This window comes from Cavia porcellus, unplaced genomic scaffold (assembly GCF_034190915.1).
Source record: "Cavia porcellus strain 051 isolate PalLab524CR breed Dunkin Hartley unplaced genomic scaffold, mCavPor4.1 scaffold_5, whole genome shotgun sequence".
In the NCBI taxonomy this organism is placed as follows: Eukaryota; Metazoa; Chordata; class Mammalia; order Rodentia; family Caviidae; genus Cavia; species Cavia porcellus.
The window spans coordinates 47622458-47632865 of record NW_026947488.1 but is presented as its reverse complement, the minus strand read 5'-3'; the positions used below and the strand labels follow the sequence as shown (position 1 = coordinate 47632865).

At 46.5% G+C, this 10408-nt stretch overlaps 1 pseudogene; it reads right to left on the bottom strand.

Annotated features, from left to right (window-relative positions):
* Positions 1-1282: 1282 nt before the first annotated feature.
* On the bottom strand, positions 1283-2235 carry LOC111753430 (histone H3.3A-like; annotated as a pseudogene).
* Positions 2236-10408: the final 8173 nt, after the last annotated feature.

The following is a 10408-nucleotide window of genomic DNA, read 5'->3' as shown; positions in this document are numbered from 1 at the left end:
TACTTTAGCACCACAACTGTTCTATTTGTAGAGGGCAACAAAGGTTAATATATCAATTAGGTAAGATTTTACAATTCTTTACAGAGGAGAGCATTGATTAACATATCAATCCTTTGCCCAGAGGGAAAGGAAAACACACATTTACAGTAAGGCCAAGTTACAGGTATTGCTATGATACAAAGGAAGCTATTTTTGTGAAGAATGTACAATCTAATACAATCTAATGCAATTAACACAATTTGTGATGGGCTACTGGATAGGGAAGACCCGTTGTCAGGAGCTATTACCTCAGGCCTTTATTTTATGGCCTTTAGGAAGTTAAAACTTAACCTAGTTAGATTTGAAGGGAGAAGGGGAGGGGAAGCCGCAGGTGGGCTTATACCTTAGAACAGACCTTAGGATAGTTAGGGGGGCTTAGATTATAACAGTCAACACCAGTAGAATTAAATCAGCATAGCGCTGAGCATAGGTGTTCCACCTGAGGAAAATTGCCAGCTTAAATAGAGACTCGGAGAAGGAGAAACAGGGTGTTGTGAGTTCTCTTATGTGTTGCTGTTGGAGCCCTTGGTTCTCCTGGAGGAGCTCCTCGTGACTGGCCTTCCCAGTCTGAGTTCGACCACTGTCATTGGAGGAGTTCCAGACCTTGTTGGTGAGAGTGGCTGTGGTTCACTTTGGGAGAGCTCTGGCCCTTACATCAAGTATCATCTCCTGGCTCCAGAGGGGAAGATATGTGCCCTTAAATCTCCAGGAGAAACTCATCACACTCACTTCCTGGCATGTACTCGACTGTGCTTATTGTCAGAGGAGCTCGGGGCCTCCGTGTTGCTGAGGATGGCTGTGGTGCCTTTCAGGACAGTCCTGGCCTTTGTTGTGAGTGTGACTTCTCGGCTTCAGCATAGAACATTCAGCCCACCAGCACAGCTCCTTCACCCCACTGCATAGACTTTCTGGCTTCCGCCGCTGACCTTTTGACCTTCCCAGCACGGATCTGTAAAACAGACTGGCTTGAGTTCTTCTTGTGGGCTCTGGACGTCCAGTTGGCCTCATGGGAAGCCTTGCTGTGGGATCCAGGCCCTTAGCTGAATATTCTGGGTCTTGTGCTGTGCACAGATTTCTTGTGCTTTCTTGTGTTAACTCTGGGTGACCATCATAAAAAATATTATACATTTTGTGTCCTGATCCTAATTGTTCTCACAACCTCTGACTACAATAATCCCTTCCCTCATTCCAGAAAACTGCTGGTCTACTTTCTCTATAGCTTGCCAATTTATTTCTCTATCAATTTTTTTTTTTACAGTTTAATATATTTTAATAGCAAACTTACAGGAACAGCACAGAAAGACAGACAACATTAAAAACATGTACTAGCATGTAAGCCAATTCAGTTAGAAAAGTATAATGACTGAATGGAATCCATTGTATGATAAAAATGCTACAAACACCATTTAGTTGCTGTCAATAAGAAATTTACTTGTTTTTAAAAAAAATCCAAATGCTGGCATTGTCCAGAAAAATTTAAGATTTTCATTTATAATTATTATAAAATTGAAGTGCTGAAACTTGTTCACTGAAACATTTCAACTTGCATTAATGCTTTCCATCCCCGCATGAATATTAAAAATTCACACACAAATGAAAATGGAAAAACTGCCAATACCTGATTTCTGTCCCCTATTTTCCACTCACAATCGTGTACTTAGGTACCTTTTGACCCCATGAGAAAAAAATATCTAACATTCAGAACTACCAATAACAGGAAGAAGAGAAAAAAATTTTTTGAGCATGAAATGTCTCCCACCATAGTAGACTCTTAAGCACGTTCTCCACGAATGTGGCGTGCTAGCTGGATGTCTTTTGGCATAATTGTGACACGTTTGGCATGGATGGCACACAGGTTGGTGTCTTCAAACAGGCCAACCAGATAGGCCTCACTTGCCTCCTGCAAAGCACCAATAGCTGTGCTCTGGAAGAACAGATCTGTTTTGAAGTCCTGAGCAATTTCATGAACCAGACGCTGGAAAGGAAGTTTGCAAATCAGAAGTTCAGTGGACTTCTGATAACGCCTAATTTCACGAAGTGCCACAGGCCCAGGCCTGTAACAAGGAGGTTTCTTCACCCCTCTAGTAGAGGGCGCACTCTTACGTGCAGCTTTTGTAGCCAGTTGTTTCTGGGCGCTTTACCACCGGTGGATTTGCAGGCAGTCTGCTTGGTACGAGCCATGGTACAAGGTCCTCCTTACGCCTTCTCCTTTGGCTGGAGCTCGGCGAGAGAGGCGGCGCTGGCGTTAGACAGTGACGGTGGCACAGCAGCGGCTGCGGACACAATTGAAAGATGGCTGACCTCTCTATCAATTTTGAAAGATAGTTTTGTGGGGTACATCCATCTGGGTTGAAAATTGTTTTCCTTTAGAACTTGGAGTACTCCAAGCTTTTCTTGACTTCATTGTTTGTGCTGAGAAGTCAGCTATGATTCTGACGGGCTTTCCTTTGTAGGTCATTTGTTTCTTTTCTCTATCAGCTTTTAATATCCTGTGTGTTGAATTTCTGGAATCTTGACCATGGCTTAATGGGTGCTTGTTGTCGTTGAGTTTTTTATTTGTTTGTTTGTTTTGGAGTTCTATATGCCTCACTTATCTGTATGTCTCCCACCATAGTGGACTCTTGGAGTTCTATATGCCTCACTTATCTGTATGTCTCCCACCATAGTGGACTCTTGGAGTTCTATATGCCTCACTTATCTGTATGTCAACTTCTTTTTCCTTGCCAAGGAAGTTTTTTTCTTCCATAGCATATATTTTTTAATATGAATTTGTGCTACCTCCAGCTTTTTCCATTTGCTCCAGTCAATCATGTTATTCTTTGCACCGTCTATAGCTGCTGGGGTGATTTCTAATGGTTCTCTTGGTATTTTTTAAGAAATCTTTCTCTTCATGATCACTAACTACAAGCCTGTCTTCTATATCTGAGATTCTGTCCTCATATTGGCTCATTCTGCTGTGGATACCTTTAATGGAGTTTTTATTCTTCTAGGTATCTGCTGAATCTGTTTTATGGATTCCATTTCTTTCTATGTCAAGCATTCATGGCTTCCATCATTTTCCTCGCTCTTCTGTTCTGTTTGTTTTTATCTGTATCTGAGCTAGGGTCACTAAGCATGTTTTTCATTGTGGTCATCATCTTGGCAGTTATCTGAGAAATTATTTCTGATCTGAGTTTTTCTAGAGCCTCCCTCATTTCCTTTGCTGTTACTGCTTCAGAGAGGTCAGGTGGGGAGCTTTTGACTTTTATGAATGGGACAGCTGGGGTTGCATCTTGTGTAAATGACTTTTCATCTCTTTCCTCCCCTTCCCCTCCCTTTTCCCTCCTCCTCCATCTCCTTCTCCTCCTCCTTCTCATTTAATTCCTGGGTTGATGCTTATATTGCATATGGTGAGTTGCTTTGTTGCTAATATTTAGAACCCTTTGGAAATGACTTCTCAGAGGCATCTTCTAGGAGAGCTGGTTTCTGGGTTTTCAGTCTATCCCAAGATCCTGCCTCTTCAATTTGTTAGGGATGCGAAGTTGCTGCCTGATTGGCCCAGCCCCTTGTTCTTTAGCATTGGCCCGAAGTATTTTCTATGACCCTAAAAAATCTCAGTACCAGCATACAAGGAAGAACAGTTGATCACAACTATGTCATCTTGACTGAAGTATTACAGTCAGTAATAACAATAACATCAAGCCCAGTCTAGAAAATGACAAACTATTCGTTTGCCATCTTAAAACATAAGTACAAGATTTATAGTTCTATAACAAAACCTAAAACAAATCAGAAAATTATTTATAGTAAATAATTCTCAGTACAGCAATTTTACCCTCCAGACAGAAAATTTAAAAGGGTGAGTAGAAAAAACCAGAAAATTAAAAGACAACAAAGAGATTAAAAGCAAGGCTGAAGAATGAAGACTTTTCAGGCTTTGGGGAACTGGTGAAGACCAGAGGAAAGAAAGGAAAAAACGAAAAGAAGAACTAAGCAAAACAAAAACCTAAACAGTGTTTGCACTCACTAAAAAACAAAAACAATCAAGAAACAAAACAAAGAGAGAAAAGGAAATGAAAGGGGCTTCTCTGTGATTTCCGCCCTGTGGCTCTCACCCAGCTGCGGCCCTGAGGTGCTATGCAGTGGCCTCCACCACCACTGGTAGATGAAGGGCGACTCAGACCTCTTCAGACCAGCCACCTGGAAAGCGATCCCAGCATGGGGCTGTCTGCAAGGCTCTGCCCTCCCTCGGCTTGGGAGACTTTAGGACAGTGCCAGAGAGTTTTAGGCGTTGCTCCAGGGGGCCTGGGACTGAATCCCACATGAGGATTTCTCCAGAGCTGTGGACACTGGAACTGAGATGGAGAACTAGACGCAGCCGTCTGAGCACCCTCCGGGCAGCCCCTGCCCTTGCGCGGCCACACTGAGCTCTTCATCCTTGTGTGCCCTTCCCCATGCTCCAATGGAGGCTGTTTCCTCCTCTTCTGTACTGTGCGCTTCTGTGACCCGAAGCCCCTTTCCCTGGCATGGGGTGTGTGTCGAGAACCTGCCTGGCCGCCAAGATGAAGTCCTTGGCTCCCCTCTGGGAGACCTGCTGGACCCCATCTGGTGACAGTGCCTGACTCGAAGATATTAGCAAGGGAGAATGAGCTGGAGAGAAGCACAGAAACCATGAAAAAGCAGAACTGGAAAGGGTAAAGTGGGAAGCAAGGCAGATCATGAACCCACCAGAAAAATCCTCTCATCGGAGCAAAACTGCAGTGGTGCGTTCCCGCATTTCAGTGCAGTGACCCTGAGGTCCACCTGCTGCACAGCAGACGGGCAGCAGGTGCCTCAGAAGGCCGTGCAGAGCTGGGAGCTCCACCTGGCTCAATGTGGGGGAGCAGGAAATGGAGTGGGCGCAGGGAAGGAGTTACTGCTCTTGCAAATGAAACCTCTTAGAAGCTGTGGGCTTTCTTTAGTGATGTCTAACAAGAAAAAAAAAGAAGAAGCTGTGGGCTCTTTGGTATACACGAAGGTGTAAGTATGGCAAGAAATGAAAAGAGAAAGGAGCCCTGCTGGGCTGGGCACAGTGGTGCACGTCTACTATCCCAGTACTCAGGAGGCTGTGGCAGGAGGATCGCTGGGAGCTCAAGGCCAGCCTAAACTGCATAGCAAGATCCTGTCTCAAAAAAAGAATAAAAAGACCCTCCTTCCTGACCAGCACCTTGCTCTGCAGGAAGGTCTGCCCACCCCCAGCCACTGAACCTTCCTGGCCACTGTGCCAGTATAAGGGCCCCAGAGCCAGGGTCCAGTGCAGTGGCCCAGGACACAGGGCTGCCTAGACCTCCTCTGCCACACTTCCATCCACGGGGACAAGGCCCTTAGACCCCAACGTCCTGTGTGCCTACCTGCTGCCGCCCTCCTAGCCCAGCCTCACCGCCTCCCTTTCCCTGCCCACATCTCCCACCCCGCCCCAGCCACTCACTCGGGTGCGCTTGTTTCTCTCTGCCCTCACTCATCACTGCCAAACATCCTGCCATCACTGGAGACAAGAATCAGATCACAGCGAGGAGACTGACATCCTGAGAGTCCCGTGTGGCAAGGGACCAGGGATTGGTCAGAGGGACTCCACAGGGAACAAAAATAGAAAGATAACAAGAAAATCCCCAACCCACTTTGAAAACAAACAACATAGGCTAAATAATCTACAGCGTCCAGGGAGAGTGGGGCAAACTATCAAAGTACAACAAATGGATGCAAATCAAAATACAATTTACCCAAATATGTGGGGCACAGTTAAAGCTGTGCTTAAAGGAAAGTCTGTAGTTCTAAATGCTTACAAGCAAAAACTTGAGACCTCCCTCTAACCTATAAAAAGAACAAAACAAGCCCTAGGGAAGCATAAGAATGGGAATACTAACAAAGAGAAATCAAGGAAATTCAAAACCAAAACACGGAAAATCAGTGGAGAATCTGCCATTTATTTGACAGTCTTTAAAACTGAAATCCTTTATCAAGATAGACAAAAAATAATTACAAATGCCTATAAGATTATAGATTCTACAGATTGTATTCAAATTGCTAATACCAGCCATGAAACAGAAATTACTTCAGTAGACATCAAAAGACAATAAAGGAATGCTGTGCATAAATTTAGTAACAGATGGGGGCTGGGGATTTAGCTCAGCAGCATAAGAACCTGCCTTGCAAGCAGGTGGTCGTGAGTTCGATCCCCGGTACCCATTAAAAAAAAAATTTAGTAACAGATGAAACTTGGGCCAGTTCTGTAAAAAGCACAAACTAGCAGGGCATGGCGGCATGTGCCTCTAATTCCAGCTACTTGGAGGGCTAAGGATGATGGCAAGTTGAAGCCAGTCCCAACAACCTAGCTAGACCTGTCCCAAAATAAGATAGCCTGCATGCAGCTCAAACAAGTAGAAATAGATCATTTGCATAGGGGTATAAATATTAGGGAGCTGAATTAATTTTCTAAAAAAAGAAAAATATATTGTATGGAGTGGGGGCCTGCAGTGAGCCTCCAGTCTCCAGGAAGGTGTTAACAGCATACGGGGAGAGACAGACAGCCAGGACCCAGGAAACCAAGGCCATGAGGCAGAAAGAACCTCCCGCATCCACTGACTGAGGACTCAAGGGCGAGGTGGGAGAGGCTAAGGGGGACCCTGCCTGGGACCATCCTGAGTCTCAGGAACTTTGGTGTTAGTCTCAGTGGGTGGGAGAGGATGACCCACCCCTGAGGAGATAAGGGGAATCTCAACAGGGTGATAGCAATCACCCCAAACTTCCGTTCATCCCTGCAGGGAAGTGTGTAAAACTGGATTTATGGTTTCCGAGACAATATAGAAACCTCTAACCCAGATGACTGCCCTGGGGAATTCTACCAAACATTCAAAGGAGAGTTCACCCCACTTCTGTAAAACCACACAGGAAGCAGAGGGACCAAGGACACTTCCCACTTCAGGGGGAGGGAGGGTGGAAAGGAGGGAAGGGAAGGGAGAAGGGGAAAATTACGCATTTGCTGCTTGACCAGGTGGATACAGAACTGTAAAGCATGGGAAGTGATCGGGCAGCAGTGAGGCTTTAGCTCTCGGGAAAGTGCGTACACCTTGCACATGAAGCCAGCAGTCAATGATCTTGAGTGTGCTCAGCACCGGAGACCTGCAAGGGTTCATGACTCCAGCCTTTCCTGAGGACTCAGCCGGATGCTGAGCGCACAGCAGCACCGCGCACACAGCACTGCAGTGGGGGAGCGCCACTGCACACGTCTCCGCTAGGCGGCGCTCGTGTCTAAGCTGCCACCGCTTGCCCTTCATTGCCGCCTGTGACCCTGCTTCTACTGAGGGGGCCCTTATTCATCACAAACATTTTGAAGCGAATATGACTATTTATACGTTTAACCACAAATTGATAATAGCCCTTAGCTTAATAACAGCAGTCAGCAGTTTATTACCGAGAAAATTTTCATTAGCGCTTTATAAGGCACTTGATTTTGATTGCTTTCTATTTCAGCAGGAAGACTAGTCACTTCCTCCCTTCGCCCTTCACTCTGTTGGTGCTGCCATTCTGTGATCTTCCATAACTGAGGCCACTCACACATACACACGCACACGCACACACACACACACACACAAATCAAAATAAAGTTCAATTTAAAATAAACATGGGTCCCGGGTTTTGTTTTGTTTTGAACTAAAAATGCCAAATCTATCCAAATATATTTGGCATGTAAGTTTTCATCAAAACCAAAATTCTCTAGTGAACATTTGTGATATACGGGACTTACATGATGTAAAGATATACATATATTATTGGCTGCTATCTCTTAGAAGCCCGGGAAACAAAGTGTGTATGACTTTCCTAAGTGGGGTGCGCGTCTTATAGGGAAGTGAATTTAGCTAAGAGGAGTCCTGCACACCCTCCTGAAGACAGTAAAGTAATATCTAGGTGAATGGGAGGTCACATGAATCGGGACCTGTGGCCTGCCCTGCAGACCACGGAGGCCAGTCGGTGGCCAGCATGTAGGACAGGGCTGCTTGCCTCAGTCCAGCTGTGTGCAGATAGACTTGGACGTGGATGTCAGAAGAATGTGACCTGACAAGGAGAGTCTTGAGGTCACCCCTTACACAGAAGTGATTCCAACAGCTGCCAGCTAACCAAGCTGGCTAAGGCAGGCAGTGAGACTGAGAGGACGCGACAGCAGGGGTCAGCGCACTGAACTGGTAGTCCTGTGGGGTAGGAACCAGAGCCAGTGGGCAGTGCCAGCAGTGCAAGGTGCATGAAATTTCCGCTGGAGTGGGTGTTGGCATTAGACAGGCCTCAGGCTGTCCAATTAGACATCAGACATTAGACATTAGACAGGTCTCAGGCAGGACAAGGGGATGAATGGGGAGACCGCAAGATTCCTGGCCAAGAAGGGAGAGGCCAGCATGGCAGGAACATCACAGAGCATAGCAGAGTTAGAGAAAGTGACAGGGAAGTGAGGGGGAAATCTTCCCCAGGCTTTCGGAGATGACCATCACCATGTTGGTGGAAGCAAGGAGAATGTTCCAGAAAGAAGCCATGACTGGTGGAGGACACCAGCCCCATCTTTAAACCCTTCAGTATGCCTGAAAGAAGATGTCGGTGTCTTGAGAGAACAATGAGGGGAAGAGCGCTTCCCTTAGAGCTGCCGTAGCCACCCACTGTGGAACCCCCACTCCTGCTCCCAACACTTGGGATGTGGTTGTGTGACTGAGGAACTGAAGCTTTAGTTGAACTTAACTGAGATTCAATTAAAATTATTAGATTTCCGTTGCTGCCACCAATACCTGAAGCAATCAGCTTCCAAGCAGGATGGATTTTGCCGTGAGATTTCATCCATAGTGGTTTGATCCTGTCACTTCTGCACCTGAGACAGACAGCAAGGCAGGGGGGAGGGGGGCGGGGAGCTGCTCTCCTCACCAGGCAGAGGGAGGAGGGGAGTGGGCAGGGCTCTGCCCTTCAAGGCCTCGCCCCAATGGCCAGACCACCATTAGGCCCTGCCTCTTAAAGGGCGCACCACCTCCCAGTAGGCCTAAGCCACCGACCACCTTTTTTTTTTTTTTTTTTGTCTTTTTCGTTTTTATCGGTACCAGGGATCCAACTCACGACTGCCTGCTTGCAAGGCAGGCGCTTATGCCGCTGAGCTAAATCCCCAGCCCCCAGTGACCACCATTTTGCACAAGGGCCTTTGTGTAGAACATTCCAGGCATTTCTTTTCTTTTTTTTTCTTTCTTCCTTCCCTTCTCCTTCCTTTCTTTACTTTTCTTTCTCTCCTCTCCATCTTTCTTCCATCTTTCCTTCTTTTTTTCTTTTGTCTTTTTGAGACAGGGTCTCATTATGCAGTTCAGGCTGGCCTTGAGCTCACTTTGTAACTCAGGGTGGTCTCAAACTTGCAACAGTCCTCCTGCCTCAGCCTCCTGAGTGGTGGGATTATGAGCCACCATGCCCCGTTCTTTCTTTCTTTCTTGTACAGCAAATCTAAATCACGATCTTGTGCTTGTCAGGCATGTGCTGTACCACTGAGTTGTCTTCCCAGCCCCTGGGGCAACATTTGAGATCCAAACTAGAGTAGCTATTTTCTTGCTAACCACAGTTTCACTGAATTGATAGGACTACGTTGCACCTGAGGTCTGGAAATTTAAGCTGAAAACATGTCTTATGTATTGATGGGTTCTGCTCAGAGGGGATTCTGCCAGACTCAATGTGGTACTCACTAAACATGGCGTCTAGCCCCAAAACAACAGTGTATGTCTCCTACACTGACTTCCGTGCTCTTCTAGCCCAAAGTAAATTCCCCCTTCCCTTTTGCATGAGCACCAGAGGTCCTCCAACCCTCTCCAGACACAGGGACCTGTCCACTCAGTCTCCATCCCATCCGAATCTTATAAAAGTGATATCCCCCACCCCTGCTTTGTCTCTTTTGAGGGCCCTTGCAACCTCCTGCAGCCTCCTGCCCCAGCAATAAAAGCTTTTACCTCTGTATCTCTCAACTGTGCCCCAAAACCTAACATGTATAACAATACAAAGGTTTCAGAGATTTAGCATAGAGAAGGGAGATACCAAGTATCATGCTGGCAGGAAAAGTCTTACAGAGAAGCCCCAGCCAAGGGCCCTGTGCCTCCAGCCCTGAGAGGTGTGACCAATTGCCACTGCACCCCCTCTGGAGAAGCACAGCCATGGGATCTCCACCCCCAAACTCCTCAAGCCAGCAAGTTCCTCTCCTGCTCTTTACCATCACTTCCTGCTGATTCCTGTCTCGGAACTCAGCCCACTCCCCACAGAGTGAATAAACAGCCAGGTCGCCTACACAAAGTCTGCTCCAGTGGTCTCTCTCCTCTTCCTGCCTGTAACTGAAGTACCTCATTAACAT